The sequence below is a fragment of the Numida meleagris genome, unplaced genomic scaffold (assembly GCF_002078875.1).
Source record: "Numida meleagris isolate 19003 breed g44 Domestic line unplaced genomic scaffold, NumMel1.0 unplaced_Scaffold294, whole genome shotgun sequence".
NCBI lineage: Eukaryota > Metazoa > Chordata > Aves > Galliformes > Numididae > Numida > Numida meleagris.
In genome coordinates this window covers 38,798-48,272 of record NW_018364540.1, presented here as the reverse complement: position 1 = coordinate 48,272, position 9,475 = coordinate 38,798, and the positions used below count along the sequence as shown (strand labels likewise).

General features: G+C 41.6%; 1 long non-coding RNA gene across 3 annotated transcripts; it reads left to right on the top strand.

The window, feature by feature from the left end:
* Window positions 1–35: 35 nt before the first annotated feature.
* On the top strand, window positions 36–8,583 carry LOC110391084. Of its 3 annotated transcripts, XR_002433972.1 has the most exons (4): window positions 36–421; window positions 730–791; window positions 1,883–2,044; window positions 5,552–8,583. It is a non-coding gene; the product is annotated as an uncharacterized LOC110391084 (long non-coding RNA). The 3 variants fall into 3 exon arrangements; XR_002433973.1 differs by lacking the exon at window positions 730–791 and having other exon boundaries at window positions 1,883–2,011; XR_002433971.1 differs by lacking the exon at window positions 730–791.
* Window positions 8,584–9,475: the final 892 nt, after the last annotated feature.

The following is a 9,475-nucleotide window of genomic DNA, read 5'->3' as shown; positions in this document are numbered from 1 at the left end:
GGGGCGGGGCGGGGCGGGACCGGCGGCTATGGGGCCCTGCCAGAGCAAGCTTGGTGCGGAGAGTGAGCAGCGCGGAGTCTTTGCTTCGGCGGGGACCGGTCGCTGCGGGAAGGCCAGGGCGGGAAGCTGAGCTCCGAGACGGCGGCCGGAGCTCCCCGGGTGTCCCGCCGGCCGCGCTGGTGAGCGCTGCTGGAGGGTTTCGCCGCCTGGGCGAAAGCGTGCGCGGCTCCGAGGGGCTGCCGGGCGGCCACCGGGGCGAGGTGAGCTCCTGGTCTGACGCGGAGTGCTCGTGCTGGCGCGGAACGGGCTTCGGAGGAGCGGCAGCGTACCGAAATGCCCGTCTGCGCGGAGCGCTGGCGAACGAGTGAATCCTGCGCGAAGCGAAGGGAGAAGGGCGGCCCTGCAGGCACTGCCCGCTCAGGTGAGGGTGCAGAGCCGCGGCCGCCTCCTGCGGAGCTGATGCTTCCCTGCGGCCCCGCGCTCTGTGGATGCTGACGGACGTGCTGCTTTTCGCTCACGCGAGGGCTCGCTCCTTCGTTGCATCCAGCTGGTTCTCTTAGTTCTGTGCAGCTGAGGCCAGAGCGCGGCACGTTTCTGTAGGCTGGGCTCTTAAAAATGAGCCTGTAACATATAAGCGCTACAGTATGTTGCGCTTTCCTGCTGTTTTCTCTCTGAAAGCACTTTTTGAAAGGAGTTCTATGTGCGTATTTTCAACGTGCTTCTTTGAAGACCAGGTTACTCTGCAGCAGCAGCGTGGTTGAGAGGTTGCCGGCTGCTGGGATCTCCGTCAGGTGAGGTCTCTGACAGCAGAGTGGTGGTGGAGGCTATGGACCTGTGCTCTGCACTGTGCAAAGGGAAATCTCCCTTTTCCTTTCCTCTCATTCACGGGGAGCACTAGATGGCATTTGCTGTTGTCACCACGTCGTCCACCCGCCCTCTGATACCTCACCTGAGGTCCGCTTAGCTTTGTTTTTCAGAAAGCTGCTTAAAACAATAATAAAGCAATAACGATAAGGCAGGATTAAACGTTTGCACTGCACGTGCACTCAGGGGCGCGGTTTTAAGAGTAGATCTATTTCTTGATTTTTTTTTTTTTTTCAAGATAGAACTTGCACTCGTGATGAATATTATACTTTACGTTTCTGAAAGGAAAAGAGTTCTGTAACTATTAGTGCTCGGCAGCGTCTGAGCCCACGCATGTTCTGCTAAGAGTCAGTAGGATTAGGTGCTAATGGGAGAAAAAAATGTATTCTGAGCAAGCATTTTATTATTTTATAGTTTAATTCTTCAGTATTTATGTCTTGATTCTAAACCAGGTATCATGGTTGTAGATAGCCTAGTAAGTGCTACGTGCATATCTGTGTGGGAGGACTGAAGAAAATTCAGATGGTGCAGCTGTAGTTGCTTAGTTCAAGACTGAATCCTCAATTTAAATAAAACTTCCCTTTGTGGGGAAGTTTTGAGCCTCTGAAATCAAGAGTAGATTTTCGTTATCAAGGGAAGCCAGGTGTTGTTTTCAAAGCAGCAACCCACTGCTTGTAGACAATGGTGTAACAGCATGTGGGAGTGGAAGAATCTAGGGTCCCTGTAACTGTAAAAATTGGACGCAACCTTCAAGTTAAAAGGAAATGCATTAGCACAATTGCTGACCTCAGATTTTGGACTTTGGGCAAGTAGCTATAGCAGGGATTTTGTGTTTGGTTTTTGTTTGTTTGGGTCTGTTGTTATTGTTTCATTGTTGTTTTTTTTTTTTTAACTTTGGAAAGCAAACAGGTTGCTGTAGGTGTTTGCACGATATGCTGCCGTTGCAGAAGAGTTTCTCACCTGAAAACAGAATAACCTATTCCCATTGCTGTCTTTACTGGCAATGTCTGAAATGTAGATCTTGAGATGAGTGGGAAGCAAATGCTGCAGTGGACGTTGGCCAGCTTTCCATGAGTGAACTGAAAAGGACTGAGACCACAACAGAGATACAAATCTTCCATGGTTTGGCCCGGAGCAGGATGAAACCGTACGTAAAAATGAGGAATCCAGATCAACCCTGGTAAATCTGCAATTTCTTCCAAGAAAAATATTCTTGATATGGTAGGGATCCTTACTTAATCAGTGTATTTTATAACTACTTAGGTTTTGGTGGACAGCATGTTCCTATTTTAAGAACATTCTGAATCATAAGAACGCATTTGCAAAACACCTGCCCCTGTAAGAAGTTACCCAGGAGTAATAAAGGACACCTTCCTTAGAAGTGCATCTGAGAATGACAGGGCCAGGAGCAGAAATACAGCAAAGAACACAGAATAACATTGAATAACGAAAATATTCTTTGAAAAATGTTGGTTGCAAAATTGCTCATGACCGATCATGTTCATATATGTTATGGTTATAATGACACAACCAGAATGCATAGGTAACTTGACCCATACTGTCTATCTGTCTGAGGCTTACACTAACTTTTCTGGCAGCCTCAATGCTTTCCTGTTTTCAGGAATCAGTTCCTGGTTTGTACACCAAATGGAGGAACTAGGTGGAACGGTTTGAACCACTGGCAGCCTGTGGGCTGCAGAACAGTTTGTACCTCGTGTGAGGTACCTTATTTCTAGCTTTAGTTGTTAAACTGTCAGGAACCAGGAGATTAATAATTATTAAGAACCATTATTGGCATGCAAGCCCTTCATAAACGCCTTACAGTGCAGTCCAAGTGAAACCCACAAGGTAGAAATCGTAAAGGCTTAGGCATACCTGCCAAATTCCTGGACCGTTCTGAATTCTGCAGCTCTGCAGAATGAGAACTGTGCCCTGTTCCTTGGTTCTGAAAGTTTTAATCACTGCAACATACTGATGACAGAGTATTGCCCTTAGTTCAGCAGTGATGCGTCATGCTGCATTTAAATTGAATTTTGCACATGAAAGCCTTTTGCAAGCATCTCTCTGTATCCCATGGCCATTGAGCATCCTACACTCAGACAAGTGATGTGGGTACTTCTTTTTTAGGACATCAGTAGTAATAAAGTTGTTTGGATGAACAGGACAGTGGGTATGCTTCCCTGTTGCTATTGCACGCTGTGCCTTGGGAACTGCCTTTGTTTTAGTGTGCTTAAACAAATAAGGGAAGAAACCAAAGGTGTTCTTAGACAGTAAGGAACGTAAAACTATGTAGCAGGCTTACATTTTCGCATGACAGCATTTACCTTTGTGAGATTTCCAAAGAGTGTGTGTTTTCTGTCGTTCCTATCTGACTTCTTTGTGAGCTGGAAGTTAAGATGCTGACCTTGTCAAGCAATGGGTAGAGGTGTCCGATAGATCCCTTTCACTGTGGAACTTGTATAGTAGCAGTATACAAAATACTCCTTAAGAGAAATGACGTAGATTATTTTCATGATCAAGATATTATTGGTACTAATACCTCACAGAGTGTCCTGGAAGGATAGAATTCTTACAGGGGAACAGAGCAACATCACCTTATTTTAGTTTCATTCACAGTCTAATTTCCAAATGCAAGCAATCATCTGTTCCTGCTTACCCCTGATCAGTGGCAAAATTTGCTTATACAGAAGGCCGTTTAGTCAGCCACCAAATGATGTGTTTACAAAACACTGCCTCAGAATTCAGATGGAGGACTGGGGAATCTTAAGGGCTCTGCAATCCAAAATGATTTTTACTGCATCAGTTGAATCAATTTTTAATGGTAAAGATGGGTTAAAAGTTTTAATACATGTTTATAAAATGTCTTTGCTGGTTAGTTGATGACAACCATCACTGTACTTGACCCTTTTGGGGAAAAAAAAAAAAAAAGATTTAATTTTTTTAGAAAAATATTTTTCTGCTTAGTTTTCTTCTTAGTCTTGCAGTCTATTTTACTGTATATCCCATAAGTTAGTAGTTCAGTTTTGGGTAGCAGGTGCTTTCTAGTTAAGTTCTAGAACTTTCTAGTTAAACAACATTGTTTTTCTGAGACTATAATATCACTTCTAGTTTTTGAAGTTGGCGTAACAAATTACTTTATTGAAGAAGCTGAAATTTTACTTGAGGAGCTGCATCGCATGCAGTGAATTGTAAAAAAACACGGCTTTCATCCTGCAAGTATTTTTTTCAGTGCAATGACTTACAATGAAGCTGCAGGGATTTCTTTTCTAATTAAGGATTGCAGATACACGTGCAGGTCTGTAGCATCAAATGTTTTGGCTATTCTTATTTTTTATTTTTATTTTTTGTGGTGCCATCCAGTTCTACGTGAGTTCCTTGAAATTGGGTTTTTTAGGCTTTTTTTTCTTTTTGTCTAATATGCAACATCATTCAAAGATGTTCTTAATGTTGCGGACATTACCACTGCAACATGCCTAGTGTATTGTTTTCTTTCAAATATTGATGAAATGTTTATTTTCATAAGTATGTATGCAAATGAACGAAGTTAAACTGAAGTTACAGTGTCTTTAAACAAACTTATAAGCTAGTGTTTTTTTGAAAATAAATGGTAAGACCAGACAGCTGAGTAAGGGTCAGCTTCTTCATCCTCATCAGGTGAAGTTCTATACTGGCCTGTCAAATTTCAGTGCCATGCAGTTAAATACTTGAACAAACCCATCTAGCTCGAGCACCTTAAGGTTGCCGATTCTTCCAGAAGCTTAAAATTCAGAATATCTGAGAAAAAAGGCCTCCGTGGGATACATCAGTGAACTGCTACCTTCCAGATAATCTCTCATTTTGAAAATACACGTTTTTTGTGATCCGGAGAAGGACAGATACCACATTTCTCAGAAGGTGCGCTCTATGCTATAGAACTCTGCTCTTCCCACAACTGTCTGCAAAAAAGTTGGAGATTTTTAAGGACAAAAATTATGGTTTAGAAAATCATCAGTTCATCTCTGGTAACGGTGTTAGCTGTGAAGACCAAATGAGCTCAAAGTAAGCTATAAATTATCAGAGGGATGAGTATATTGATTTATGGGGGAAGATGACAGTCAGTCGTTCCCCCACGGGCTTCAGCATGGAGATGTAACAGTGAAGAAAATCTGCACAATCTGTATTCATGTGTTTTTGTTTGTTTGTTTGTTTTCAATTTCACAGAGGCAAAATGAGGAACTTAAAAAAAAAAAAAAAAAGTGAATGTGGATGTAATGGGCTCCATCCAAAATCCAGTAAATTAGTTGGAATCTGTTCATCAGAGTTCTGAATCTGGTGTCGTTTTTGCCACCGTGCAGGAAAATGATACGGATCACGCTCTTAAGAGATCTCTTAAGTGCTGGGAGTAGTGAAGAAGAAAGAGGAATTTTTTACATTTAGCCTAATGAATATCCAAGGAAAATGACTATGGAAAGTCCTGCAACTGGCAAAAGGGAACCATTCTAGTTAGTCAAGTGCAATTAGAAGTAGCATTTTATCCTGGAGTAAGTGAATAGATATTACTGGATGAATAGTTTTTAGAATTCTCTTTGGCCAAGTAATTTGGTGTGAGAAACAAATAGTTCTGAATCCTTTAAAAAGCAATAAGACAAAATTCCAACTTTTTCCTCAATGAACATTTTGATCTGCTCCGTGTCTCTTCTGTTTCCAGCTGCTGCTTTCTTATTGTTTATGCATTCCCACCTGAAGACTTCAAAGACTGATAGCTGAATCTACTTGAAAGCTGTTGCCTGCTCATTCACTTCATCTGCTTTCTGGTGCAGAATATGTTGAGATTTTCAGAAGTCCTCTGCCAAATATTCTTTGAGAAGCTGGTCCACGGGAGAGCTTTGGTCTCGATAACCTTGCATTTTGGAGCACCTCCTGATTTTTCACCAGTCCAGCAGGATTAAAAATGTGACACTTCAGCCGTGTTGTGTTTCCATGCCTGGTGTTAGTTTCTTTAAAGTAAAACATTTATTTTCTTCAGAAAATGTGCCTATTCTGCAGATAAAAAAATACTTTAACCAGTGCAACAGATGAAAATTAATTAAAATACAATTAAATCATTTCATGACAGATTCTTATCTTTAAAAAATTCAGGCTAATTTTCTGAGGAAATAAGGCATGGTCTCTATAATTAATGACAAAACATGCTGAAATAGTTAATGCATGTCAGAAGCTGCCAGAATACTTGTTTTAAAAACAAAGATCCTTCAGGGAATGTCCCAAACTCCCAGTTTTATGAAGCTTCAGAATTCGTTTGCAAACCTTAACGTTATCAGACCTGCATAGTCACAGGGTTTAAGCTGTACCTCTTAGGCTGCCCGTTTTTTCCTGATGTCTTCCTTTGCACACACTCTGCTAAGACCAGCTCAGGTGCTGTTTCCAGTGGTGGGAGCTGTGTCACAGAAGAGGCTCCAGGCAGCTGCCAGCACTTTAAATATTGGATGTCTAAAGCTGATCAGAGCACATCTATACACAGAATGTGTGTGATGCTGGGGGCTAGAAGGCATTGTTGCATTCTCTGCTGCAAGGTCACAGTGAAATAGATTAACAATAGCTAGTCCTCCCTTTCCTTCTGCCCTCCGTGGACATTGCAGGCTGAATGTTATGAGGAGTTTAACGTTTGTTTCAAGATACTTTTACATTTATGGTTTTGCTTTTGTGAGGCAGCAGTGTGAGAGGGGGAAAGGCTTTAATGAAGTCAGCCTGTAGACTGTTCGCTGTCCACGTTGTATGCGTATCTGGTTGTACTGAAGCTGTGTACTGCTACTGAACTTTTAATCGGAGTAAACAGATGAAAAGGGCAAGTCACTGAGAAAAATATACTCCTGCATTCAGCCTTCCCACCCCTGTTTTTATTAGCTACAATTAATTTTTCTACTTGATCAGAAAACGGATCTTTCAGCAGATGGTTTGCTTAGTGCATTTGGTAGTGTCCGACATATTGCCGGGCAGTTAACCTGTTCTGTCCTGTTAGCTCGTAGGATCTCTGGAGAAGCACCACAGTCTGCAAAATACAATTAATTATATTAGATTTACAAGTTGTTGTATTTCTTCACAAGAAATTTTTTTATTTTCTCAGTAGACTGTCAGAATTGCGCTGTCCTGCGAGTTGCTAATGGTCGTTCTGCAAGCCTTGGGGTCTGATTTCATCTTCAGTGGTGATTTTAAAAAGGGATCTTAACTTCCAAAGGCAGCCTGTAACTGCTGCAAAGCATAACCTTGCCAGTGGTTTGAACCAGTTGGTGGGTTCTAGGTTATACAGCATGCTGAATCTTTGGGTTGACAGCACAGCTAGGATATGAGCTTTGAAGTAATACTTCCCTTGGTCTAAGTCCAGACTAAGCTGAAGTTCATGCACTGCCCTCCAGAGACACCGGAGAATTTTTATCGTAACTATACTAATTTATAAGATATCTTTAAAAGTAAAGAAAAGTTGTATGTAAGCATACACGCTGCAGGGATATTTACAGCATAAATTGTAAGGGCGGAAATATTTAGCAAAGACAAACTAGATAAAAAAGGTAATCCTGTTTTTTCAGTATATCCACAATTTTTATAAAATAAGCTTGAACTTATAAATTGCTTCTCGTCTTGAAGAATTAAAACTTTCCTATCCTGAGATAGAGTAGCCAAACTGGAAAACTCTGGTGGAATATTATTTTCCAGTGGGAGATTTAACAGCTGTTCCTTAAACTAGATTTAGAAGCAATTCTGAAGGGAATCTAGAATGTTATGTCATTCACATCTTCAACTCTGCACTGTTTTGCTTCAAGAGAATAACCAGAGGTGAAAGAGGCCTTTGGTTGAGTGAAACAATGGAAGCTTACATTCTAATTATAATGTTAATTAAAGACATAGGTTAACAAAAACAATAAAACATGCTCTTTCTGTCATTGTGAAGTGTGATAAAGTGCTTAGCTCTGTGATGTTTTCCATTCTGTTTATGTACTGTGTTCAAACATGCCTTGCTGTCTGAGCTCTTCTCTTTACACAGCTCTGGATTATAAATGGTAATGGAAAATTGCTTTGTGACTTTGACACTGGTAAGAACTGTAGCACGTGAAGGAGGCAATGCTGTGTGAAAGCCACAGCTTTTAAAAGGATTCACTGGAACACATTTTCTTCAGATCACTTAGAGCGTGCTGTGTCGTTAGGGTGTCTTGTGGAATTGCCTACTGATACAATTTTCTAACAGCAAAATACTGTGTTTTAAATATCTTGCTTTGGCATATTTTTTTGTCTGTTTGTTTTAGGTGAATCTAGGGTGAAGAGATCAACCAAATCTACAAAATGACTATTTAAAATGAAGTCACTTCAGAATATGTTTCTGCTACTGTATAGAAGATACTTCCCTACGTCTAACATGCACCGTGCAGGATTTCATCAGCGCATTGTTAAGGGAAATCCTCATTGTGTTGTTGCCTTATGAAGAATAGACAAGCAAACACTGGCAAACACAGAAGTCCAAATGGCCCTTTGTCAGGGCTTTTCTTAGATCACATAGCCTCACGGGTAAAAAACAACTCAGGGGAGAGTTACTGTACACTGTGCTGTGGGATTGATACTCAGATGTTTTATATGAGTGTAAAGCTTCTACCTAAATTTTGGATTTCTATTTATTTCAGATTATATGTACTAAGAGGTTATATGGTTCCTACAAATGTCTTCCTAAGAAGTTCCTTTATGCAGAGCTGGAAGGGAGGCAAGATGTTGGCATAGCTGTTAACCTAAAAACCTGCTATGCCAACATATTGTCATCTTTCTTGTCTGTTTGCGTCAGAGACAAATTCTAAATTGTAACGGATGTTTGGAACAGCCTTAGTCTTCACAGACAACTTGAAATGCCATTTCTCTGACCCCACTGTGTTGAAGGATGGATGGGTTTTTTGTTTTTTGTTTTGTTACTCAGATGACAAGAAGCTTGACTTGAAAATGAGTTAGATGCAGAATGGAAGGGGTTGGGCAGGTCTGAAGAAGCTGTCAGGGGACAGGACAAGCACTGAGTGTTCCATTCACTGCCTCACCTGTACATGTTCGCAGACAAATTGTGAGTTGTGTGTTGGTAGTCTACGTAAGCAGTAATTCTATTCACGTATTTTTGTGCTAACTCTGATTATGTATTTCTTCCCCCTCACACACACACATATGTATTTTTAACGTTCGTACATTCTGCTGAGAGCTATCCCAAGAGTTCTGAGCAACAAGAATACATTGGTGTTCAAACAGTGAAGGAGCAACCCCTGAAGGAATGCTGTAGCTGTGTTTCACTGATCTGTTTCCAATCCTTGGAAGAAGAAAAGTAAACCAGGTTAAAAACAAACAAAAACAGTAAAATGTGCTCATAAAAAAGTTTGTATTGGGCTGACATGGCAAGGTTTTTGTAACAGAGGTGCTACAGGCAGGAATGACCTCTCCGAGCAGAGCCCAGCGCTGCCCCATGTCAGGACACAGCCAGGTCCAGCAGCTCCAGAGCTGAGCTGTGAGCGATGCCGGGTGTGACCGAGGAAAGGGAAAACCCACACACAACAGCGGCTGGGAGAGCGCAGTGAGGAAGGTGAGAGAAGCAGCCCCGCAGGCACCAAGGGCA